Raw genomic sequence first — 27,554 nt, 5'->3', positions numbered from 1 at the left:
AGATAGAGAAGTAGAGCCAGAGAGAGGTCTTTCATTCACTGGTTCACTCCCCAAATGACCACAACAGCCAGAGCTGAGATGAGTAGAAGCCAGGAGTCAGGAGCTTCTTCCAAGCCACCCATGTGGGTACAGGGGCCCAATAACTTGAGCCATCTTCTGCTTTAGGACATAGCAGAAAGCTAGATCAGAAGTGGAGCAGCTGGGGCTCAAACCAGTGCCCATTTGGGATGCCAGCACCACAGGCCAGGGCTTTAACCCACTATGCCACAGCACCAGGTCCCACTGTTATATCTCTTATACCTAGAAAAATGACTGGCACATAGTAGATACCTAATAAGTATTTGTAGGATACATGTGTTTCGTAAATATTGATCAAATTTATACCTTCTAGTAGTAGTCACAGACAAGAAACAGATAGTTATAGTACAAAGTGATAATTAGTATGATAGAGATATGCAAAGAAAGAAAAACACTGGGGCTGGCGCCATGGTGGTGCAGTGGGTTAATTCTCCACCTGCAGCGCCGGCATCCCATATGGGCGCCGGTTCTAGGCCAGGCTGCTCCTCTTCCCATCCTGCTCTTTGCTATGGCCTGGGAAAGCAGTGGAAGATGGCCCAAGTACTTGGGCCCCTGCATCCATGTGAGAGACCCAGAAGAAGCTCCTGGCTCCTGGCTTCAGATCGGCGCAGCGCTGGCCGTAGCAGCCATTTGGGGAGTGAACCAACGGAAGGAAGACCTTTCTCTCTGTCTCCTCATCTCACTGTCCTGTAACTCTACCTCTCAAATAAATAAATAAAATCTTTTTTTTAAAAAAAAAAAGGGAAAGGGAAAAAAAGAAAGAAAAATACAGTCTGGGATCTGCCAGAAAACACTTTAGGAAGAGAGGGCTCTGAGCTGAATCTTGAAGAACGAACAGAAACTCACCAGGAGCAGATGGAACATCTCAGAGAAGTAAACAGAGCTTACAGAAGCATTACAATGCAAGAAAGAAGAGCATCCAAAGTGATCCATTCCATGTAATTAGAGCCAGAGTTCAGGACTTGGCAAGAGATGCGCTGATGGGTAGGTGGAAGATAGACATGTTAAGGAAATCTTCTTCATTTTCATTAGGTATTTAATTAGTAGTAGTTTCATTTCAAGTTTCTGTGTTCCATCTACTTGTACTACTCAAAGTCTTTAAATCAACCAGTCAATTATAATGTCTCTAAGGATACACTTGTGAAAGAAAATGAAGGATTAATACTTTCCAGTAAACATTCTTCCCCAGACACTCTTTCTATCCAGAAATGTATTTGTTTTGAAAGCTCAACTCTTAAAATGTTAGCTTGTCTAAAAAGGACACACACTCTGCTTAGAAAGGGTTAATTCTAGATAACTTTAATATTATTTATAGGCGGCCTGCACTGCGGCTCACTAGACTAATCCTCCGCCTGAGGCGCCGGTACCCCAGGTTCCAGTCCCGGTCGGGGCGCCATATTCTGCCCGGTTGCTCCTCTTCCAGTCCAGCTCTCTGCTGTGGCCCAGGAAGGCAGTGGAGGATGGCCCAAGTGCTTGGGCCCTGTACCCCATGGGAGACCAGGAGGAAGCACCTGGCTCCTGGCTTTGGATCAGCGCAGCACACCGGCAGCAGCAGAGAAGGAAGGAAGACCTTTCTCTCTGTCTCTTTCTCTTACTGTCTAACTCTGCCTGTAAATATATATATATTTATATATTTTTTATATATATATTTATATAATTTATAGGCTTTTTGCCTTTCCTGAGCTAAACTGCCCCTGTAGATTGATCCTCTGGGCACTTGTTAGTATCTACAACTGTAACTGTATCTCTACCAGTCACTATTTTTAAAGAACTATTGTACTTGATTTTGCATTTTATTTATCTGAGAGTTAACCCAAAGACACTTGGTTTCCTCTTTGGAGGCTAAGACTCTTTATAAAATGCAATAGCATTCTTTTCATAAAAGCATGATGTTGCATCTTTAGTTAAAGCTGAGTATTTGCAAAGCTCACAGTCATTGTTCTGAGCATCAGATTATTACTAAATGCGACTTTCAATTTAGAAGCAGAAGGATATCAGCAGTTATTGAGCAGTCTACAGTGTGCGAGGCAATTGTCTGACATGTTCAAAATACTGACCTGTACCCTTTCAACATCAGGTATTGTTATCCCCATTTTGCAGCCAAAGAATTGAAACAAAGTTTGTAAGTTCCCTACACCATAAAACTACTCCAAGGTGGTGCTGGCTTTAAGCCTTTGTTGCAAAGCCCTCATCTCATTTCAGAGTGCTAGTTCAAGTCAAGGCTATTCTGCTTCTGATTCAGCTCCCTGCTAAAGCACCTGGGAAAGCAGTGGATGATGGCCCAAGTACTTGAGACCCTAACATCCCAACTGGAGACCCAAATGGAGTTACTGGCTCCTGGCTTCTGCCTGGCCTGGCTCTGACTGTTGTGGCCATTTGGGAAATGAACCAGTGGATGGAAGATCTCTGTGTTTCTCTCTCTCTCTTTCTCTCTCTCTCTCTCTCTTTCTCTTTCTCTTTCTCTCTGCCTTTCAAATTAATTAAATAAATCTTTAAAAAAAAATACTCCAAAGAGGTCCTAAATATCGTGATCTTTCTTTTGAACTTGCAATGGAGGAACCCAAAAACGGTTCTAAACCAGGCCAGTATCAGCATTCCTGGGAGATGGAGTTTTCCCTCAATACATGCCCAACGGCCCCAGATTCTGATATGCTCTTCAGAATGGGACCAGGAGTGGGGCAGGAGAAACAAGTGTGCTTTGCATGTCTCCCCAGTTAATTTTGATATACCAAGTAACACTTTTGAGTGAAACTGATTACAATGTCTGTCATTATGGTTACCTATCACCCTGTTAAAAATAAGTAGAAAGCAAGGAAAAAAGTCATGTTTCTACTTAATCAGGCATTTTGTTTATTTTGCTTTCCAAAGAATTCTCTTGTTACTAGAAGTCCTGTGTACTAAATGAGGTCTGCAATGAGATAAATGAGATAATGAGATAAATGATAAGTTTCACAAACATGAATGAAAATCGACAATAGTATTGTAGAAGTGTATTACAAGATTTATAATCTCTCATCTACTCAGATTATTGATCAGATTCCTCTCTACCCTAATACGCAGCTTTTGAACGCTGTAATACAGTGGTAGTGAACGATCCTCCACTTGTTCCTTACTTCCTTGCTTGCTTCCCCCACGCATGGAGTGTCTAAGATGGACTTCTGTGATACTGAGGACTCTGGACCTGGTTACCACCACATCCCTTTCCTTTTTGAAAATGGTCTGTCCTTTCCCTTTGTCACTGTTGATGGAACCTGGCAGCTGTGCCATACCTCTCCTGTGGAGCGGGATTCACAGAAGCTGAAGTTGCCCTTCAACTTCCCCTCCCAAAAATGAGGGCAGTTGCTCAACTTGACCTACTGTTTGCCCAGCTCTTTCCCTTGAGTCAGTGGTGGTGAGAATCAAAGAATCCAGCATTTTCTCTTGTTCACTGTATTTTCTTAAGCACCACTGATAGGTGAGGTAGGCAGTCACCTACACCCTATGGTTCAAGGTACAGGCTCAAATTCTCCCTATGACAAGCTATCACCCAGCTGAAAGGCCACCTATGGGTACAGCGTGTCCCTTGCTTAGAAAGTGAATTCATTTACTGGGTCATCCACCTTCTCCCTGGGGTCCCAGTGGAAGGCTGAGCAAATACAAGTTTGGGTTGAATCACACACATCAAACCCAGGAGGGAAGGAGGAAGATGACTAAAAGAAAGGGGAATAAGCGATCAGAAAACAGGTCTAAAACTCCCAAAACAAATGTCACTCACTTCCCTTTGAGAGACTCATCATTGATTCCATTATCCAACCTCCAAATATTTTAGATATTACAGAATATTTATCCTTGTCCCCAGTCCCAGGTAAATGTGCATAAGCAATCAACCACCATTTTTCAAAACTTGTATGTATTTGGTGACTTTGCTTTTAAATATTTATTTTATTGTCAGTTACATAGAGTGAGAGCAAGAGCAAGAGAGAGAGAGAGAGAGACAAAGACAGACATAGACACAGAAAGATCTTCCATCCAGTGGTTCACTCCCCAGATGGCTGCAATGGCCGTGGCTTGGCCAAGCTGATGCCAGGAGCTTGGAGTTCCATTTGGATATCCCACATGGGTGGTAGGGCCCCAAGCACTTGGGCCATCTTCCACTGCCTTCCCAGATGAATTAGCAGGGGCTGGACCAGAAGCAGAGCAGCTGTGATTTGAATAAATGCTCCAATACAGGATGCTGGTGTTGCAAGGGGCAGTTTAAACCACTGTGCCACAATGCCATCCTCACTCTGGTGTCTTTTCTCTCTTCCAAACTTCACTTTCAATTTTTCTTCCTGAGCTTCCCCTCTAACTTTGAAAAAACAGCATTTAAAGAATGTGCCAAAATAAGTATTGTTTTTCCCTTTGAGGATGAAATAGTCTTTGGTCACAGAAATCCCCAACCCAATGTGAGTGTTTCACATCTCCAGCAACCCTCTCCAAAGAACAGGTAGAGGTGACACAGTCATTCTCTAGGAGTACCCTGAAACTGCTTAAGCATATTTCCAGGTATTTTCAAAGAAACTTTGTTTGGGTGCAAAGGCACCATTTAAAGACCTATGAACAATTGCAGATAGTCCTAATCTTGTTATAGTAAAACAGGTTTTCTGAGAGTATATTCTGCAGGACACTAACTCCTAATGACCTAGAGAAAAAAGTTTCTGTGGCTAAATTGGTTAAGAATCAGCTAAACCAACCGGATTTAAACTCACCAACTGGTGCAGCTGTTATCCTCCAAGAGCTAATTTACCATAGCCAACACTTCCAGTCTTACTCTGTGACCTTGAGTCTGTTACTTTCTTCTTTATGAGTCATAGCCTCAGTCTTCTCACCTCCAAAACTAAGGAGTTAAACTGAATGGGTTCAGCATTACTATTTGTCCCATCCCTGAGTCCAGGACAACTTTTCATTAAAACCGAGGTTTCTCTTGGAGATTTTATCTATCATCTTTCCATTATAAACTAAAAACCCCTTCCCGGCTATGTTGCTGTGGTGCATCAAGGTGGAGGAAGGATGAAGATTATCTACAGGAGAAACATCAGAAAGAAACTGCAATTATTCCCAACTAGATGAGGGAGAGAGAGAGAGAGAGAGAGAGAGAGAGAGAGAGAGAGAAACTGACTCTGCTGGGGACTCTTATTAATTGCGATAACAACAATAAAAGCTGTAGCTCCTTTTTGTTCCTTTCTATCCCTACCACTTTTCACATTGATCTTTATCTGAAATGACAAACATTTTTGATGACAATTTGCTTCCACCCAGAACATCTGGTCTCTGGCCAGCAACTGTAAACTGATGCTCCCTGCTCTGGTGTCTGACTCGGGAAAGGGGCTGGGGGATGGTAGGGCAGAGGCACTGTGGCCACAGAGACAGACGCTGCTGAGACATTTAAAATGCACGCTTCCCTAATAGGAAACAGAGCAGCCGGTGATAGAGAGAAGGTTATGAGAGAAGCCGCTTGCTGCTGTGCATGGGGGCGGGGGAGGGAAGAGGGGTGCTCAGCTACTGAGGGCTCAGGACTCAGCAGAGAAGGATGGAACAGGAGTGGGATTGCCTGTTAAGATGGTGATAGAAAGGCATGTGATAAAAGAAGTCTGGCCTGCAGCAGCAAGTCTAGAAGGCAAGCAAGGAATCACCTGACAGGACCAGCAAAGGGTGACAGAAGCTGGCCAACCAGAGAGCTCAGGCTGGGAGGAGGGGTTGTGAGGTGCTGGGAGGTACAGAGAAGTCTGGTAGGAGCTACCTTGCCAGCTTCCAATCAAGATGGTGTCTACCACTTACCAGGAAACCACTGAACCAACCAACCCACCAAGCTAGCGAACGGAAGTACTTCACTTTGCAGGTGGACAGATTCCCCAAAAGGAGTTTGGCAGAAATAGCTGCTGTTTATGGCCAGGTGTTTCACAGCAAAAGAAATATGAAGGAAATCTAGCCCCTGCTCTCATTACTACATGACTTCAAGCAATTCACTGAAAGTTTCCATGCATTCATTCAATCCTTCAACAAGAATTGTGGAAATCAAAGCTGTAAAATATTGCAAGTAATGCACACAAGAAAAGATCAATATTATATCATTTTAGCTCTGAAGGAATCAAAATTGAATTTTGCACCTGTGCTCTTCATCTTGTCAAGTTCTCTAAGATTCTGAAACAATGACGTCAAGTACCACTTGCTGTGAAAGGAAGTAGTCTACATCTTCCAAAGATTGTTTGGTACCTGATTCTGAAGGCCTTTATTAATGCCCTCATTGTAACCAGGGAGAACTTGCCTGAAAGGGATGTCCTTGGAGGCAATCTGGGACAAAGATATTTCTTTGTCTGCCACAGAAATCATATTAAAAGCCAAAGGTAATGATGAAAGGGAACCAGCTCTTTAGCAGCGAGGTTTTATGCTCGACATCCCCAGACTCACTCAGATTCAGAAGGTGCCCCAAGCAGAGATTGGGAGCTCTGTGCCCTGTGTGCCAGATGGTGGCCCTACCAACAGGCTCAGGAAATACCACACCCTTGGGGCTGTGCAGCTGCCATGCACTTCCCCATCCCTGGAAGCTTGCCAGTGGGCCATCAGCACCTTCACCAAACACACTTTCACCAGGATGGTGGGTGCTGGGAGTTTGTTAAAGTGTCATGAGAGGCCGGCGCTGCGGCTCACTAGGCTAATCCTCCGCCTTGCAGTGCCGGCACACCGGGTTCTAGTCCCGGTCGGGGCGCCGGATTCTGTCCCGGTTGCCCCTCTTCCAGGCCAGCTCTCTGCTGTGGCCCGGGAGTGCAGTGGAGGATGACCCAAATGCTTGGGCCCTGCACCCCATGGGAGACCAGGAGAAGTACTTGGCTCCTGCCATCGGATCAGCGCAGTGCGCCGGCCGCAGCGCGCCAGCCGCGGCGGCCATTGGAGGGTGAACCAATGGCAAAGGAAGACCTTTCTCTCTGTCTCTCTCTCTCACTGTCCACTCTGCCTGTCAATAAATAAATAAATAAATAAAGTGTCATGAGAGAGAGGCTCTGTCCCAAAATTATAACCAAGTTCACACTCCAGCCCACCGGCCACTGACCTTGAAGACAAGATTTTCAAATGGTGGTTAGGATATACTGAATGTAAGACTTACCATTTTCACGGTGTGAGGGTGTGCAATTCAGTGGTGTGGCATTAAGGACACTTATATTGTTGTGTCACTATCACCATTATCCATCTCTAAAACTCTAATTAAAACTGTAATCCCATTAAACAATGACTCCCTGTCCTTTCCTGCTAACCAACTTTTCCCTTTCTGTCTCTGTGAATTTGACTATTCTAGGCACCTCATATAAGTGGAACCATACTACTTGTCCTTTATGATGGGCTTATATCATTTAGGTTAATGCTATTAAGTTTCATCCATGTATTACACATCTGAATTTTCTTTCTTACTGACAATGAATACAAGACAATTGTATGAGAGCACTCAAAAAAAAAAACTGTGAAAATTGAATTAAAAGATAAGTTTGTTTTGGTGCAAAAAAAAAAAATTGATGGCCATGCATTGTTCATGAGCTGTTGAAAATCCCTCATATGTGTATGTCACATTTTGTTAATTCATTCATCCGTTGAAGGACATTTAGGTTGTTTGCACCTATAGGCTATTGTGAATAACCCTGCTATGAACATAAACATACAACATTCTGTTCAAGTTCCTGCTTTCAATTCTTTTGAATATATGACTAGAAGTAGAACTGCTGGATCATACAGTAATCCTATGTTTATTTGTTGAATCGCCATGCTGTCTTCCATAGTTGCTATACCATTTTACCTTCGCACCAGCAAGGCATAAGGACTCAAGTGTGTCCATAACCTGGCCAGTGTTTCTGAGTTTCTAGTTTGTAATTGTACTTTTGTTGTTGATGATGTTTATAATAGCTCTCATAGTAGATGTGAACTGATAGCTCCTGGTTTTGATCTGCATTTTCCTAGTGGTTCATTCACATTGTTGAACATCTTTTCCTCTGCTTCTCGAGATCTGGGATCAGGACTTTGCCTGTTCTCCAGAATTCCCATCAGTTGCTGCTGAGGCCTGTTCTAAATGAACAGTGAGTCTCTCTTGAATTCCTTCCCTAGCTGCTAATGGCGTTCTTTTCTCGGTGTCACATCTCACCAGGCTCCCTGGAATTCTATCCCTGGAATTAATCATGTTTTACTCACTGGGTTTGCAGGCCATGAACACAGACAGACTAGAGGGGAGGAGAGGCTGGCTCAAAGCCTGGGAAAATTAGCCAGAGTTTAAAAGTTGTCACCAGTTATCCATTGTCAGGCCAATGAGTTATCAGGGAATGAAGAGTCATTTCATTTATTCATGCATTAAATAAACTTTTATTGAGTGTGTACTTGTAACAAGCACTGGGCTAGTTATTGAGAAGACAAAGGCAATTATGATATATCCTTTTACAGGACTTGTAAAACTTGAGTCAGATGAAGTCAGTTCCAAGAAGCAAAGGCAGCCCTTCATGAAGAAATTATTTGAGAAGTAACTTTTATATTTATTACCTCACCCTCTTCCTATTTTAATTAGGCCATAGTAATCTACAGAAACAGTATTTTGTCCTCAGGCTATATAAGCAGTGACTAAGAGCCTGAACTCCGAAGACAAACAAACCTGGTGTCCAAAAACAGCTCCTGGGTGACTATGCGGGAGTTGCTTAAACTCTCTTAACTTCAGTTTTCTCATAATTTTTAAAGAGTGTGAGCCTATAAAATGTTTAACACAGTCCTGGTTCATAATAAATGCTCAAAAATGCCAGCTATCCTCCTCATTATTATTAGATAAATACATCCTCTTGTTCCTTTGGTCAGAGTTGTTTTTGGCTCTGCTTTGGTTTTGTCAGAGATTCTATCTTTTTTTTTTCCTCCTATGGTTGGATGCGATCCTCCTGAAAATAAAATGCAAGAACTTGCTGTGCCCTCATCAGGTGTCTCCGTGTAGTTCCCACCGTCCTGGGTGTCACCAGGAATGCACTGATTGTCTTCCCATAAACACAACTTTTTATACATGTGATTTCAACAAAATGACCACTTTTCTCTTACACACATAGATCTGGAAACACACAGTAATTTTTCTAATTCCCAGAAACATTTCTCCCCGAAAAATGCATTGTAATAGATTCAGATAGTGAAGCCTGGCTTCAGAGGACAAGACACTGGAGGCAATTCATGGTTCTCAAAGAAAAGTGCTCCCCCCACCGCACCCTCACACAAAAGGCTGGGCTCCCTGACCAGAGGTCTGTTTTCCCTGGGATGCCTGCTTTCTGGACTGTTGTTACTGTGCCCACTTGAACTTATGTCCTAAGCAGTTGTACTTGGGTTAAAATGGAGCAGGGGAGCCCTCCCTGAAACCTTGTCCCGGGTAACGCTGGCGTGAGATACACCTATCTGTGTTGGATTCAGGGTCTGGACCCCTCGAAAGCTGTCGAGGCGCCTTCCTCGGCCACAGCACCGGGAGTCTGGATCAGCAGGAGGCTACTTGTCAGTTTCAGTTCTAAGCTGCCCAAGTGTAAAAACTCTTGGTCATAAAAACATCCAATTCAGGAACTTGCTTCTCCGGGTAGGGTGGCTTTCATTTGTTCCTGTTCCAACCTCTCCCCAGAAGAGGAACATCAAAGAAGAAAGTTTGAGCTCATTATTCTTAAAATCAACAGTTTCAGGGGGTGACAGAAAGTCAATAGAAGGGAAGCAAACTCTCTCCCAGGGTCGTCCTTGAACGAGGCCACCATTAAGTGGTACAGGTCACTTGTACTGTCACTGAAATTAATAAGAGGGGAGGGGGAAGAGAACACTCTCTCTTCCTCAAATAAGGAACGGCAGCACCTTGAGTTCAATCAACTCGATGTCGGGAACACTGAGTGCCTCTATTTGCAAAATCGAAGTAACAGCACTCACCACCTGCTTGCCGGGCTTTGTGTGCATTGCTGAGAGGGGCTTGCGATCCTTGAGTGAAAGGTGCGATGCACCATCGCCTCGTTCCCACCACAGGGAGACATATGGAGAGGGAAAGACAGTGTATAGATACGCATGTTTCTGTTTAAACTCTGTGTGCAGTGCTGACTTTTATCTTATTTTGCCTTTAAGCTAAACTGCATGGGTCACATTTAGAGCATATGTTGTTATCATTCGCCTTTTTTAGCACAAGAAAATGGAGTGAATAACGGGTATTGTTTCCCTGTTCGCCATGGTGAGAGTGGTTGTGCGTTTAGAAATCTCTGAGTCGACACACGAAATCGTAGATTCTCACATTAAGATGCTGTGGACAAGGGTTTTCTGGTTGTGTTTCTCTCTGTTCTGTTTTCTGCGGTAGTGTACAGCCAGTTGGGGGTATTTTGAAATGGGCAAGGTCTCAGTTTGCAAGTGAGAAATTATTTTTTGCCTTTGTTGACAGCAAGCACAGCAATGAAATTGTCACCCTCTTTGAGACCGGTCGGCCTCCCGCTGACTGCCCCTTCCTTGGTCCAGTGTGCTGCCCACTTTCTGCTGTTTTCCTGTACAGACCTTGTGTGTTAGTGGGCTCACATTTAAACTCTTAACAGGGACATGGGCCCCAGAAATGGGCTCCAAAAGAACCCTCATGTCTGCAGAAGTCTTTCTCATTGAGTTTTCAGTAGAAACCAAACCAGGGGGTACACACTACAAAGGTTACTGGTGTTCTTTGGCTATAGACATGAACTGGGTTTAAGTAACACTGTATTAGTCATGAGGCAGAAATGGAGTGATGTTGACACGACTTGCAAGTAGCATTGTTGAGTAAATGACTATGTGAGAAGCACTTGCTAAACTAAATGAGTTTTGCAGTTGCATGCACACTTGTGTAATCCTGTTTATTGATGCCTGAAACAATTTGCAAAATAGAAACAAATCCACGAAGAAGAAATATGTTTGGAATTATTTGTTTATATGACAATTTAAAAAAAAACACAGGAATCCAACTGCCACATTTCATGCACTAAGTATACCATATGTGGAAGCTTCCCCTCAGAAAATTCGACAGCAACCTTTACTGTCTGAAGCACAACTATAAGGAGCAGCCCCTTGTCTTTGATTTGTTTATGTGCCTTCTTTTAACAGGAGAGTTGGCTTTGCAAAAGAAAATTTAGCCAGAGTATCAGGATACTTTTGTGTTTAGAAGCTGAGTAAGAAATATCTAATTTCTCAATACAGTGAATAAGAGTAATGACTCTAATACAAAATGTATGTATATATATGTGTGTGTATATATATATATATGAATATGCGTACACTTTCCTGAAAGTAAATCCATGTATCGGTAAGGAAATACATGTAACTTTACAATGGTTAAGCACTGTTCTTAAGCACTTTGCAAATACTAAGTCATTTTAAAGCTCTTGTTATAATTCCTGAACGACTATAATTGTTCCCAGGTAACAGATGAGAAGAATGAGGCACAGAGAAGTTGAATGACTTGCTGCAAGTTACATAGTTGCTAGGTGAGGGAGCCAGGACCCAAAGTCACGCCATTTATCTCCAGCACCCAGGCTATAACCACCATACCGCTGCATCGCCACAGAGCCGAGCCTCGAAGTATTAAGGATTCTTTTCTTTTTAGAAGCTCTCCATTTCCTGCTTTATTTTGTATTCCTTATCAGACACTGTCACACAGAGCTCGGATGCTAGACGCAGTCTGCCCCCATTCCTGCTAGCTCCATCCCTGCCTCCCAGGCTCTGGGAGACTGTCCCTCTCATACCCAGATCTCTGAGCCCCTACTTTTCAGGAAGAACACTTGTTGCTGTCTGACTCAGTTACGAAGTACAAGTAGCCTTAGCACTGCCAGCTACAATCCCAGACTGGATCACTGCTCTAGACTGGAGGTTAATCAGCTGCAAATTCCATTAGCTTCATACAGAGTGAAAATAAAGAACAGACGGCTCTGCCTGGGAGCCTGAAGGCAGGTGTGGCTCCTCCAGGCTGGCCTGCAGGTATCTGTAATTTCCCCTGCCTCAAAGGAGCCCTGCCTTTGAGAGGGAGGCAGATCAAAGAAAGGCTCTTCTAGAAACGCCTGTGCCGCTGGAAAAGCTCCCAGAGTATACCACCATGTACACCACGCACTTTTTTTTTTCTGAGAGATGTAGAATTTGCAACTCTGGTTTGTTATTTCGTGGCCGCTGTGAGAACGTTTCCTGGGTGCACACTGGTATGCAGCTGTGGTGGGTATGTGATGCTGACAACTGATTTCTCTGCCCACAAGACGAGACGGTCATGAGTTAGGTTCAAAAGGCTGCTGTGACTTTGAGGTGGTCCTCGCTTGATGCTTTAGGCTTCTTTTCAGGGGTCCTGTTGTAGAATGGCTTTAAAACACAAAATAAAAGCTGTCTTGCAAAGATCGCTGATGTTTTTCAAAGAACAAAAGTGAACTTGCTAGGACATATTCAAAAACATGCTGTTGGTTTCTCATTAATCTAAGTTTCCCGCACAAAAGCTCTGCTTGCGGACTGAAAGAAGTATTACATAGCAGTGCTGAGTAAGTTCGCGATTTCCTTAAAAATGCACAGTTCCATTGAGCCCCTTGTGGGAAGCTCCCCCAGGATCAGGTAAGAGTTCAATTTCCATTTGACTTTTTAAATGCCATATGGTCATTATCTCAACCCTTTCACTTACGCAGAGTCCCTCCCCCTGCCACTGGCTGGATTACTGTTTTGCTTTTATAATTTTCCCTTGCTTCATTACTTTCTCTACCCCGGATTATGGAAAATATTGTCACCGTTAAAACGGAAGAAAAACGCAGAAACTCTGTGGCTGGGAACTTACACGCTAACCAAGTCTGATCACAAATGGTCCCTTTTTAATCATAGTTTGTGATGGAATGAAAGATGCAATTGTCTGGAAGGGATGAATATGGGATCCATGCTGGCTTGAGGGTCAAAGGTCATCACATGCAAAGGTCCCTTTCTCTCTGGCATGGCTCCCTTTGTATAGCATAGTTTGGCAGCTATCTCCTTGCACTTCGGCTACCTGCCAGTGCAGCTGGTACTGTGTCTGGTGCAGACAACAAAGCGTCACTCAGCAACCAGCAGCTCTGCATGGGGCCGCTTTTCTCAGATGACAAAGAAAGATGGGCTATACATTCTACCATTGCTACCCATTAAAAGGACTCTTAAATTGCATTACTACAAGTTATTGTTAATTATGTAGTAGTCACTGGAGCTGGAGGGGGAGGACAGTTTGGCTATATGCTGGGAGGAGGAGGAGGTGGGAGGGAGAAGAGGGGGTAAGGGGTGTTGCTGCCAGGAGGGGTCGCATGGAACAATTACTGGTGACAGGGAAAGAACTCACCTTCCTAGTGAAACCCGAGTGGCATGAATAGGCCAAGCCGTTGGTTCTGCCGATGGGCTCTGAAGGTTGGTAACGTGACTGGTGGAGAAGGAATTAGTCGTCTGCAAGAAGCTCTGATCTATGCAGCTTGGAAATTGTCCTGCCCGGCCTCCATTCAAAAAGCTGCATCGGAGGTTTTTCAGCATTTTCATTTAAGAATAATTTTAAGCAATTTATCACTTGGCTGTAATGCATTCGCTCTAGCTGAAATCAGTAAGTGCTGCAACATGGAGATAAGGCCTGTCTGAAGGTTGGGGAAAGAGGACCAGAGGTTGCCTATTGTCAAATAGCCAGAAAATTAAAATTAAAGTGATGTGTTTACCCCATTTGGTCATCTGGGGTAGCAATACAGCTCCATTGGTGTTACTCATGTTTTCCAGGGTGGATCCTTTGAGATGCTTTTATTGCAAGGGTGCTCTGTCTTAGAAGTGAAATCGATGTGTCCACGTACCTCCGAACGAGGGAAAACATGTCACTTGTTCCTGTCCGGTTCCTTTGTACTGTTTGGAGTCAGTATCTGTTTCCTCTCTCGCTGTCCCTCTAATGGCTCCTAAGGCAGTGACTGAGGTTTTCAGGTCTGGTAATTCATTTGCTTGTCCCTCAACAAAGAATAAAAACACACATCGTTTCCAAAAGGGGCTGGGCATGGGGCTTTCTCAGTCTTCTCTGGCTTATTTCGAAGTTTTTGGCCATGGAAATGAGATGACGCTGCTCTCGAAGTGTCTGGCAAGTTTCTCATGGTATGAACCAAACTCTAGCAGGGAGAGGATCCCAATTTGATGTAATTTCACTGCTACAACACGGCACTACTACTTTCCACTGCTCCCCATCCCCCCCTTGCTGCTCCACACACACCCCCTCCCCACCCTGTCTCCCCCTGCCAATCCTCTTCAGATTAAAAGAAAATCCAGGGGAAACAAGGCACAATGGGGGCAGTTGAAAGTCCGCAGTCTTCAGTCTCTATCTTTCCTTCTTGTGTCTAATTTTCTGCTTCTTGGTAGTTCTGATCTCAGCTATTTGCAATAGTTATATATAATTTAACATTATACAAAAGTATTGTCATATCAAACATAGTGAAATGGATTCCAAAAACACCATCTGGTATTTGGGAATGCACTGTGAGTTGGGAACGTGAGAAGAGATATTCTTTGCCACTTTGCTTGGGACCCAGCCATTAGCAGTGTAATTGCCAAGAAAAGGTGACAGGCTCCAGGCTTAAAACAAGCACGTCCCCCCCTCCTCGCCTATTAACTCTTGTGAGCCCTAAACCATATTTAAAAAGGACTCTGAGGACAGAACGGTTTAGAACAACAACAAATAGGAAAAGCAAGAAGAGGAAGGCTAAAGAAAAAAGACTGTGGAATCTAACAAAAAAAAAAAAAAAAAAAAAAAACCAGCAAAAAACGGTCACTGCGGTGCGGTTGTTACTGTTTTGTGAAGAAGGAGGACGGACCGGAGGAAATAAAATGTGTCAGACTCAGGAGAGTGTGGAATGGGCAGTGCGTCAACAGTGCTTTAAAGTTGCGGGGTTTTCAGTGGATTTGCATGATGAGAGTTTTAGTCCAAAGCCTGTCTCAAAATCCTCATTAGTTTCCTCTAATCCACCTAAAATTATGAAGGCCTAGATTGTGAAGGTCATCAGTGATGACTCAAACCTATTTAATTTCATGGAGGTTTGCACCCACTTTTCTACATGGAAAAGGGAAAAATGGAATTAACCCTGTGTCTCCAATTTTGGGGACTTCCATGTAAGAGAAACAAAGAAATAGGAACCAAATACTTCGATAAACCTGTACTTTGCTGAGCCAATTTGAGATGATTTGTTAATTTTTAAATAAGAAAAAAAAGAACCTGTGTAACAAGGAAAAGGAGTTATCCTACTAGACAGTCATCAGAGAGAGGACTTCTTAGCAGGAGATAAAAATAAGGAAACAGCAGTTAAAAAAAATAAAAGTACTTAAACCTCTCATGGCTATGCTCAATCTGGCATTCACAACCAGGGCCTGTATCTGTTTCAAACTACAAAAATAGTTTACGAGGGTCACAGTCATTTCTTTCTGTCAGTGTGTCAGAAGTTGGGATGTGCAACCCAGAACTGCCATTCCATGACACAGAATAAAATGATATCTGGTGGGTGGATCGAAAGCTTGCCAAAGAAGACACAGTGAAAGCTAACCCTCTCAGTCTAGCTCCTGTTTTTAAATATTTATATCTCTGGCAGACTTTTTTGGGGTAGAGGAAACTGAAAGCTCTTTTGCTATCTGTCATGTCACCCAGGCAGAGGAGAGAGTCTCACGACTTGATTTTCCTCAAGTTTGGCACCAGGAATAGGTGATGGCGTTTCCTTGGGGCGGGAATTTCTCTTTGTGGAAAGATGGCCTGGACCAAGGATTTTCACAAGAGCCAACAGCCGCTTTCCATACCCACTTGGGGCTGCGCCAAGTTCCCATTAGCACTGCTGTTACCGCTCAGGCCTGCCTTGTAGCTGGCCAGTGCCTACTGTGGTCATGGCTGTTAGGAAACCGTAGAGGGTAGCTGCCGCAGGCCAGAGGTGCTGGGAAGTAGGCAGTGCTAGAAACGGGGTAGTGTGGCTCACTAGCTTGCCTCGGGGATGATTCCTTTGTGATCATCATTTTCCCTCTTTCTCTCTGTGGCTCCAATGCCCCTCACCACAGTCAGTTGACTGCTCCTTCCTTCTCTGCCCTCCTATCTCTTCTGCCCCCTTGGTTGAGAGTCTGGAGTAGTGCATTAACCTTCTAACACTGTTGCATACTGTGGTGGTGCACATAGCAGTGGTTAAAAGCACCAAATAGACCTGCATCTTAATCATGGCTTTGCCACCTCCTACTTGCATGACACTGGCAAGCTATACAACCTTTGCCACAAAATAGGGGGCGTAATTCAATACTAATTGGAGTGTTGCATGGACAACGTGGGACAGTTTGTGAAGGATCTAGGCCACTGCCAGTCACCTAGTGTGCACTCGGTATGCTAAGTTTTTGTTATCATAATCAATACATGCATGCAGGTGCGTCAGAAGACCTTTGAAGGCATCCCTTTCCTGCACCAAATATTGGAAGTTCTGTGGATTCAGAGATAGGTAAGTCACAGAGCCTGCCCTCAGGGAGCTCTCCAGTGGAAGAGTCTAGCTCATCAACTACAAAATAACCTTAACTCACTTCTGTTCTCATGCCTTTTCACTTCGGATTTTTATAAAATTTTCCCACAGCAGCATTTGCGGATAACTATAACCGCAATTGTAATAAAAGTGACCACTCTCTCAGCATTTGTCCTGTCCTGGGCTCTGTAATACCTTTGCATGTATTACCTCATTTTGTTCTTCAAATATATTGGTGACCATGCTTCCAAAAGAAAAGCCGGGGAATGGGAGACATTAAGTAACCTGCATAGGAACACACAGCCAAAAACATGTTTCAATCAATGAAAAGCAGGAATAATGTCCTTTTGTTTTCTTGATGGGACAAATGGACTTGATTCAGATTCTGGGATTCTGTTCCATTTTTGATAATGACTAGCTCATAAGTTATTTCAATCAAAGTACAATCAGCCAGAGAGGCTGTAAAGATTATTCTTTGGCCTAATAGTTTTTCAGCACCTACTGTGCACTTTGGATGCTCTGGTAGACACAAAGCTCTTTCAACACAAATAATTTCCTCAACAAGAACAACATGAAAACAAAGGAAGCCTGTTTGTAAGTAAAGATACACACACACACACACACACACGCACGTACCACATTAGAGTGTTTCAGGAAACAGCATTTCTGAACTCCATTAGCTCCAGCTAGGACTGAACCAGAGAGGCTATCAGGAAGGACTTGAGGTACAGGTGATAATGAATGTGTAGAAATAATGAGGGAAAGGGTTCCAGGTGCAGAAAAACATATGATCAGAGACTCACAGGTAGGAATAGGTCAGGTGTGTGCTGACAAGAGATCAAGGCTCTTTCAGCAGACTCAAGAAAAGCTAATGAGGACATGAACTTGGCTGGTGTCGGGACTGAGATGAGAGGAAGGATGTTAGAGGCAGTGGTACCTTGCCAAATTTTATGTGCAAATTTGCTGCTTAATAAATATTCCTTGATGAGGACAACATATGCTGTTACTTAATAAGTATTACTGATGAGGGAGACATGTGCTGAGCTTATGGGGGAAAAAAAAAACACAAAACTTAACCATGCAGTGCTCAGTTTTTCTATTGGCTCTCAAGAAACCATTCATCCACTTAAACATCCAAACACTTATTAAGCAAATACCCTTGCACTACAGTAGGCACTAACATACAAAGATGGGCGAGACATGAGCTTTTCCTTTGAGGAATTCACAACCTAGGGGCAGAAGCCATCATGTAAAGTAATAATTCTACAGTGGTGGGGAGGGCAGTACAACATGAAACAAGAGCCCTGGGGGCCTTCACTGTGAAGTGCTTAGCATAGCCTGGGGCACCAAGGAAAAGCAGCATAGCAAACATGGAGGATTGAAATTCAACCTGTTCCTTCCAATAAAAGCACTTGGTGACCCTGCAAAGTAATGTACAAATGTTACCTGTCATTTTCCTATTATTTTTCCCCACTATAACTTTGAGGTTAAATCAGTCCAAGGAGAAACAGGGACTTTATTTAAAAATCATATGGTCCCCTGGCTTTCAGATCTTGTAGAATGAGTGTGTGTGTGTGTATGCGTGTGTATGTGTGTGTGTTGTTATTTGGTTGATAAAATATTATAATTTCAAATTGATAATATTTACTTCTTGAAGTTGCACCATAAAGAGCAATGAGTTTATCCTGATGAATTGCAACATTTGATATTGGAGTTATAGATGATATTTGCAAACATAGCAGTCTCCGTTTGTCTTTCTCCTGGTACTTTGAATGCCCAGCCTCACACAAATTCTGATTGCACTGATAAGTAGTGAGAGTGGTAACATCTGTGGGCTTTTTGTTTGTTTGTTTTTTGTTAACAGCTTGAGTCACAATCTCAAGATCCTCTTCATTTAATGTGGGCCAGAAGCATGAAGGCAGAATAGTAAGACATTTCCATTTCAAAGTTGAGCCAGTAACAATACTCAGGAGGGTTCTCTATGCTCTTTGGCACATCTATAATAATCAGACACAAGGAGTCCAAAACCTACACTAACCCTAAAGTTATTTCTAATAGCAGGGTACTTTAAAAAGTCCACAAGAAATGTAAGTTCATTTTGCTACAAAAAAAAATTAATGAAAACCATGCACAATTTTTTCATAATATACATTATCGTGAACTTTTTAAAGTATTATTTATTTATTTATTTATTTGAGAGAGTGACAGAGAGAGGGAGAGACAAAGAGCCTCCATCCCCTTGTTCATTCCCTAATTGCCCACAATAGTTAGGGTTAGTCTAAGCCAAGGCCAAAAACTCCATCCAGGTCTCCCTCATAGTTGGCAGGTACCCAAGTGCTTCTGCCATCATCTGCTGCCTCCCAGGCACTTTAACACGAGGCTGGATATAAAGTGGAGGCATGACTTGATCGCAGATGTTCTGATACCTGATGCAGGCATCCCAGGCGGCAGTTTAACCCTCTGCACCACAATGCTCGCCTCCTTTATGAACTTTCTTGAAGGCCATTCATACGCATGCATTTCAAAATAGATTTGTACCAAAATAAATTTATCTTTTAATACTTAACATTTTCCACAAACTTTTTTAAGTTCCCTCATTATGGTTCATGGAGATGTGCACATGAGGAGTTCACAAGTAACTGAGTTAGCCATCACAGTTTAGGATAGGGACTGGCCAAGCAACCAATGGGATATTGGCCTGGCATTGATTTGGGGTGGCTCTGTCTTATTCATACAATGAAGTCTGAATTCCAGAAAGATCACTGCAGAGCTATAATCTTCCTAATAATAACAGATTTACAAGAAATTAGAACGACATGTAGACAAGCACTGTTATTTTTCTAATATCAGATGGATTCTGTGGGCAGTGGTTTTCTTGCCCATTTGTGGTTGTTTATTTATTCACTTTTCTTGTACTGTAAACTTGATAAAAATTATTTTTAAAATAAAATATGTTCACAGAGATTTTTGAAGTTTTCTTTTGAGCTCAGAAAAAAAAGTAGTAAGGGCAGCTTGAATATTTACGTTAATGGTCTCCAATATAATTATGTTTCTTAGGAATACATACACAGTCTGAAGTAGTAGATTCATTGATTTGAATATCAAAGGAATCCAAAACTTATATTAATAATAAATGTGGATTTTTACTTTAATTTTCAAAATTGTTAAATACAAGATAAAATTTACATCCAACATTGCCACAACAAAACAATGTAGTTCCACAAAAACAGCTGAAAAACCATTGATCAACCCCCAGACTTTTTTTTTTTTACTTTTATTTAATGAATATAAATTTCCAAAGTACAAAATATGGATTACAATGGCTTCCCCCCCATAACGTCCCTCCCACACGCAACCCTCCCCTTATCCACTCCCTCTTCTTTTCCATTCACATCAAGATTCATTTTCAATTCTCTTTATATACAGAAGATCAGTTTAGCATACATTAAGTAAAGATTTCAACAGTTTGCTCCCACACAGAAACATAAAGTGAAAAATACTGTTTGAGTACTAGTTATAGCATTAAATCTCAATGTACAGCACACTAAGGACAAAGATCCTACATGAGGAGTAAGTGCACAGTGACTCCTGTTGTTGACTTAACAAATTGACACTCTTGTTTATGGCCTCAGTAATCACCCTAGGCTCTTGTCATGAGCGGCCAAGGCTATGGAAGCCCCCTGAGTTCACCAACTCTGATCATATTTAGACAAGGCCATGGTCAAAGTGGAAGTTCTCTCCTCCCTTCAGAGAAAGGTACCTCCTTCTTTGATGACCCATTCTTTCCACTGGGATCTCACTCGTGGAGATCTTTCATTTAGGTTTTTTTTTTCCCCCAGAGTGTCTTGGCTTTCCATGCCTGAAATACTCTCATGGGCATTTCAGCCGGATCCGCATGCCTTAAGGGCTGATTATGAGGCCAGAGTGCTGTTAGGACATTTGCCATTCTATGGGTCTGCTGTGTATCTCACTTCCCATGTTTCAATCCCCAGACTTTTATAACACTAGGTAATTTTGGAGGTATGCAAACATTTTTATGCTAGTAAAAATGTATGTGTATTAAATATTGGTTTGCCATTTGTTATCATATACATGTTAGTTTGCTACCAAATATTTGTAAAATTAAAGAAAATGAGTTAATTTAAAGCAAAAAATTAAATAATCAATAGCAAAAATTAATACAGAAAAAAATATGAGAATAATAGATAAATGACTGAAGTTTGGCCAACCTCAATTTAATACAATCCAGTTATCAATCTAAGAAGGAACCCAGAGGACCAAAATTATATTCTTAGGTGGTGGATAAGAACTTATCCCAATTTATCATCCTTCTCAGTCTCACCACTCTGCCGTTTTTATACTGCATGAGTAAGATCAAAAGCTCAGCATCGAGCTCTAATGACTCTGTCATAGAACATTTATGGCAAAACAAAAATACTTTAAGTCATTTTTTTTTTACAAAAATGTATTTACCTATTTAACAGGCAGAGTGACAGAGAGAGAGAGAGAGAGAGAGAGAGACATAAGGCTTCCATAGGCTGTTTCACTCCTCAAATGGCCACCATGGCTGGGGCTAGGTCAGGCCAAAGCTAGAAGCCAGGAATTCCATCTGTGTCTTGTACTTGGGTGGCAGGGGCCCAAGCACTTGAGCCATCCTTCACTGCTTTCCCAGGTGCATTAGCAGGGAGGTGAATCAGAAGCGGAGCAGCAGGGACTCAAACTGTGAATCCACTGTGCCACAACATCAGCCCTAAACCTTTATTATAGATTATCTAAAGATAAACTAAGACAGAATGTCTGTAAGTACAACTTCTCAGAGCTTCCCTGAGCATATCTGGATGTTTTCAGTTGCTAAATATAGACAAAATCACTCAAAAGACTTAAAATATAGAAGAGTAGGGGGCCAGTACTATGGCCTAGTGAGCTAAGCCTCTTCAGGTAGCACCAACATCTCATATGGGCACTGGTTTGAGTCCTGGCTGCTCCACTTCTGATCCAGCTCTCTGCTATGGCCTGGGAAAGCAGTAGAAGATGACCCAAGTCCTTGGGCCCCTGTACCTTCATGGGAAACCTAGAAGAAGCTCCTGGCTCCTGGCTCCTGGCTCCTGACTCCTGGCTCCTGGCTTCAGATCATCTCAGCTCCTGCCATTGCAGCCATTTGGGGAGTGAACCAGCAAATGCAAGACCAGTATCTCTATCTCTCCATTTCTCTGTACTCCACCTCTCAAATAAATAAATAAAATCTTTTTTAAAAAAGTATATATTGACTCTTGCCATTCAAAAATCCAAATTTAGGACTACCTTTAGTCATGGCTTGATCGGGCAATTCACAGTTTCTGCATTCGGCTCTCTTTGAAATATTAAGGTAGGGATCTTCCAGGTTACTTCCCCATTCACATCTACAAGGATCTCACCATTTCCAGTCAACAACAGCAGCAAGATTTTTGGATCCATATTTCCCATGGCCCATCCTTAAACCAGAACTGTGGCCAGAGGATGGAAGACACTGCTTGGATTAACCCAGTCATATGTTCAGTAGTGAGGGTGGAACCCGGGACTGCTTTGTCTATAAAGGCAAGGAGAGGCTGTTGGGATTGGTGACAGGTGGGAATGAAAACTGGAAAGGCAGCCACAAATACTCACTGTCTGTAACTCTACCTGTCAAATAAAAAACAAACAAACAAAAAAACAAAGTAAAAAGACACCAGTAAATATCCTCTTAAGTAGGCAATGGCCCAGCCTGAAGCAGAGTGGGAAATACACTCCCAAATGTTTCCTGCTACGGTGCACCCTGACAGGTGACACCTCAAGTATGAGTCCCTGGATTGAGTTCATGAGTTCCCAGCTCCTGGCTTAGTCTGACCCCAGCCTAGTCCAACCCTGACTGCTAAGGGCATTTGGGGACGGTAGCAGCCAGTCTCTCTCTCTCTCTCTCTCTCTCTCTCTCTCTCTGCCTCCCTCCCTCTCTCTCCCTCCCTCCCTCCCTCTCTCCCTCTTTTTCCCTCTCAAACAAATAAAATAATCTTTAAATGATAAGTTTATTTTGATACAAAACAATTTTGAAATCCATGACGTTTTTTCATGATATGCATTTTCCACGAACTTTGGAAGTCATACGCATGGACCTCAAAAAATCTTTGCAGCAAAATAAACTTATCTTTCAAATCCTTTTTCCACAAACGCTTTGAAATGCCGGGCTCCTCTGCCCCATTTCACAGATAAGTCAGCAGAGGCTCTAAGAGACCAGGCATTCATTCCTGTCATATTGACAACACACTGTTGCACGACTTTGAGCCAGATCCTTTCTCTCAGAATTCAGTCTTCCCCATCAAATGGGCCCCTCGGTCCTGGAAATGCCCTCCCAGCTGCCTCCACCCTCCAGGCCTCAGGATGCTCGCGATGAGCCCTCCTCTTTCAGTCCGCAAGGTCCAAATCCCAGGCAGATGCCTCTCACCATATGCTGGGGGTGATTTAGCAAGGCCAAATGGGCAGCCCCGCCGTGAGAGGCGCTCCGCGTTGGGGTGCTGCCGCCTGCCCGGCTGTCCTGGCCCTGGCCCGCCTGCCTGCTCCTTCTTGGAGACAGCAGTCCACAGTTGCAGATGCCAAGCAGCGGAAGATATTTTTAAAGCTACAGCATCTGGCTCCTTGGCAGCCTCCACCCGCTGGTGGGCCGGGTGTTTGAGAGTTGCCTCTGGGCACTTCACGTGCTTTGGCATCTGCGCCATTGTCTAGGGCGCCTTTTAGAGCTAAGCTTTTTCTTGTTGGGGGAGTGCGGGGGCGTGGGGGTGGGGTGGGGAGGCTGGAACCAACTTTCTATGATGACCCGGCTGTCCCCTCTCGCTGACATCAGTAAGTCCCTGGCCATTTCCTCTCTCTCTTTTTGAACTTCCCTTGAGCAAAAAAGCCGTGGTGAAAGAGAAAGAAAGAACATCTTTCCCCTGCCAGAGTGGGTTTGAAGAGACTCTGTGCAGCTGCCCGAATCTTGCCGCCCTGGCCACCCTCTGATAGCTCAGAACACGGCTTTCTTGGCATCCAAACTTCCCTCCGGCTTCACTGTTCCTCTGATGTCTCCCTGGGGAAGGCAGGGTTCTTCTTTCATTTTTTTTTCCTTTTTACCCCTTTTTCTACAATAGACTCTGAAGCTTCCTGTCTGCATCCAAATAGCCACTCAAAAAAAAAAAAAAAAAAAAAAAAGACCATGGCACTTAATTCCGCCTGGCAAGCTGTATTAAGTTTTTTCTTTTTCTTAGAAAGGTGCATTTTAGGGAACACCTGCTCCCCAGCCTGGAAACCTGGGCTTTGGGACTTGGCCGTGTTTCAGGACACCAGTTTGAAGATGGCTTTGAGTAAGGATTTCAGGCCTAGTGACAAGAAAATTATCCCAGTTGGGGCAACAGGCTCCTGTGTTACCAGCTGGGCAAGGCACCAGCCTGCCTCTAACCCATGGCCTGGCAACAGCATTGAGTGTGGTCTTTTTTCTCCAGCCAGTAGGCACAGACAGTGGGCAGGGTTGGGCACTGAGACCCTGCCAGACTGGCCAGAGGGTCGCGTTCCAAAGTAACAAATACCAAGGGACATGGCTATTTCTTTGCCACGTTAAGCAACACTGGTAGATCCAGAAAATCAATTCCCCTTTGCCCCATCTGGAGTGGGGGTCTGCAGCTGCTGTGGGTAGTGCTGGGGTACAGGGACAGGGCTGCATTCCTCCCACTTAGTCAATGGGAAGCCAGCAGAATTCTCACTCTCACCAGATGAGCAAGAAGGGGAATCGCCATCCTTTACCTTGCCCTGTGCAGTGTAACTGAGTTACACATAGGCAGGGTCTTCAAAAAGCTCATGGAAAATATGTATTATGAAAAAACTATGAATGGATTACAGTTTTCCTGCCTCAACATTAACTTATTTTTCAATACCATTTTTTTTTGCATGAACATGTTGAAGTAGTGTGCTAGGAAATTCTCAGCAACACCCCATGATGTAGGAACTCTTCTCGTCTCTGTAGAGGGACCCCAGGCACGGAGGGGGTGAGGTAACTTACCCGACTCACCCAGCTAACATGTGGCAGAACTAGGATTTAAACCCAAACACTCAAGCTCTGGAATCCACTCTCTTGACCATAAAATAAAAAGTGGCATAAATGAAGGTTTTTAGGGGTTTTTTTTTAGTTTTTATTGATATAAAGAGAACAGATTTCATGTATTTCATAGATGTAATTCTAAGATAACCATACTTCTCTGCCTTCTTGCCTCCCTCTAACTCAACATTAAGAACCAAATTCAGACAAAAGCTATTGTTTTTTTGGTTTGGTTGTTTTTTTTTTTGTTTTGTTTTGTTTTGTTTTGTTTTGTTTTTTGTCAACCCTATTTAGAATGCAAAGGGATTTGTGAAAGGTGATCAAAGTAGGATGCAGGGTTGATTCAAGGTATCTGTGGCAATTCCTAGCATTTTCACTTGGCCTGACGAAGCCAGTCTCCCTTGTGTACCCCTATTGGCCACAGAGTTTGAGCTCAGACTGGGCAACGGAAAGGAGCTTCATAAGAATGAGAGATTTTTTCAGTAGGAGCCCTGCTGAGCTACAGACATTTCAGAATGTTGAGTAGCTCGAGAAAATCCAATTAAAACAGGAGACTCTTACACATATTAATTTACTCAAAGTATCTATTGGGTATGTAATCTGCATTAGGCATTGCACTGGATGCTAAGCATACAGCAGTAGGGAAGGAAAATACGGGAGAACCAGACAAGAGAAGGTCTTCCATTCTTAAGAGGAGCTGTTGGGTGAGTTGAGCTTGAAAGCTGGAATTTGCTGAGGGAGGTACGTGATGATCCAGGGAAGAGAGGGAGGGAGCAGCAAGTGCAAAGGCCCAAGGGGAGCACAGCTGGGGTGGGAGGCTCAAGGGACGTCTGAGAAGTCAATGGAGCTAAAGCAGAATGGGAGAAGAACAGGACGGGATGAGTTCAGAGTGACGGTGAGGGGAAGAGAGATTGTAACCATAATCTCCTTAAATTAGTGTCACTTCATGAGACACCCCCAGTGCACTCAGAGAAAGGAATGAAGTACGAGTGAAGGCATCTGCCAACAGTCAAGGAACTCTCAAGCCTGGAAGTCACAGGAGAATGTAGTTGGTCTCTGTCTTGTCTTGGCTCAGCTCTTCCAGCCTGGGGATCTGCTTTGGGAAAATGGTAAAGACTATACCACAGTAATGGAGGCTTTTAATAAGACAAATGTGGCAACCTCACAGGCCTGCTATAGGCTGTGCTCCTAAGAAAGTATCTCCTTTGTGATTTAAGACTCCAGACAATGTCTCCAGCACCTGCTACAGGGCCTGAAATTCCACGGAGAGCAATCCATGAAGTGAGAGTGCACCAAAAACAAACAGTTCCTATCTAAATGTCGGATGTCAGTGGATGTGTCACCTTCTCAATTCTCTAAGTACTAAGGCCTCCTTTCTGGATTCTCACAATCACACACCTTGGAATTCCCCACCAAATATTATTATACTTGCATCATAAAGTGGTCAGAGCTCAAAACTCTCACGTGCAACACTTTTCAGGCCAGTACCAAGAGTCTCTTTTATACTTGGTGGTTAGTGTCTCCAGCTAAAACTGCAAGAGTCCAACAAACCCAAGAACAGGCAGGCTGAACTGAGTGCTGCTTCTCTGACAGATATGTTCTGATCGGTCACTCACCAGCGGTGGGACCTCTCCAGACTTCAGACTTCTTATCCATAAACAAGAATTGCAGTGCCTGACTAATAGAGAGTTTGTGATGTTCCGCTCTGAAGTCTATAAAGGCTATGGCATAAAGCAAAGCCAAGAGGAAGGCATAAATAGCCCTGTCACTGTCTCATCTATGAGGCAAGGGTATTAGTAGAGTCATTATTTAGCAAATAAACTATGGACATCTCTGTGGTTGTTGCTACGCTTGCACCCACAGGCCTCAACACCTGACACCCTGGGGCAGCGGTGGTAGGTAAAGGAGGGAAACCTCAGGGAATCCATGGACACTTTAAGAGAAGCTGTTTAGGGGCCAGAGTAGTGGAGTAGCAGGTAAAGCTACCAGCTATGCTGGCATTTCACATGGGTACTGGTTCATGTCCTGTCTGTTCCACTTCCAAATCCAGCTCTCTGCTAACTCTGGGAAAGCAGCAGAAGACAGTTCACATGTTTGGGGCCCTACTACCCACATAGGAGACCCAAAGAAAGCGCCTGCCTCCTGGCTTTGGTCTGGCCCAACACTAGCCATTGCAATCATCTGGGGAGTGAACCAGAGGTGGATGATCTCTCTCTCTCTCTCTCTCTCTCTCTCTCTGTCTCTGTGTGTGTGTGTGTGTGTGTGTGAGAGAGAGAGAGAGAGAGAGAGTCTCCTTCTCTCTTGTAACACTTTCAAAATAAATAAATAAATAAATCTTTGAGAGAGAGAGATAACCTGTTTAATCTGTTCTCTATCACTAGGACAAAGGTGAATCCCAAGATCTTTCTAGGGCAAGTTTTAACCTGGTGTTTTTTTCTTCCTAGTGTTCATTGATTGCTTTCTTGCTTTGATTCAAGCAAGGATTTTGAATCAGTTGCAAAATTATAGCATTGTTTCATAAATGAAAAGTGCACCTATTTCATTTTGATGGCCACTGCATGATAGAAAACTACTCCTTATTCTATTACCACTCTGTCTTTAATGCCCAATAGGCCCTCCCTGGACTACCTCTGCATGAGCTGTGAGATCTCAGAGCTCATTAACGTGAACCAAAGTGGCCACATTATTAATGTGACTTACCATTTATGTAACATAGCAGGTATGCAAAGTGTTCTCTGGTGATTTTTTAAAACTTTCTTTTCTTGAATGTAGACATTTTATTTACAACTATATTGTAAGAATAAAACTGTGCTTGGGGTGGATTGCCTCATCATGCCACGTCCAACCAGGCATCCTATAGTCCTTCCTTACAAAGAAAACCATTTTGGTTTATTTACTTGTGCCATTGGTATCAAAAGCAA

At 43.3% G+C, this 27,554-nt stretch overlaps 1 protein-coding gene and 1 long non-coding RNA gene across 8 annotated transcripts in view; one reads left to right on the top strand and one right to left on the bottom strand.

Moving 5' to 3' along the window:
- Window positions 1-27,554, top strand: part of NFIA (nuclear factor I A) — a 601,241-nt gene that overhangs the window by 20,954 nt on the left and 552,733 nt on the right. The gene's annotated exons all lie outside the window — the stretch shown is intronic.
- On the bottom strand, window positions 10,915-14,232 carry LOC138850419 (uncharacterized). Its single transcript, XR_011390157.1, has 2 exons — window positions 13,403-14,232; window positions 10,915-12,417 (listed from the first exon to the last, which is right to left on the bottom strand). It is a non-coding gene; the product is annotated as an uncharacterized lncRNA (long non-coding RNA).

The sequence above is a fragment of the Oryctolagus cuniculus genome, chromosome 7 (genome assembly GCF_964237555.1).
Source record: "Oryctolagus cuniculus chromosome 7, mOryCun1.1, whole genome shotgun sequence".
NCBI classification, from domain to species: Eukaryota; Metazoa; Chordata; class Mammalia; order Lagomorpha; family Leporidae; genus Oryctolagus; species Oryctolagus cuniculus.
Note: the sequence above shows the minus strand (reverse complement) of the source record. Positions and strands in the feature narration are given on the sequence as shown.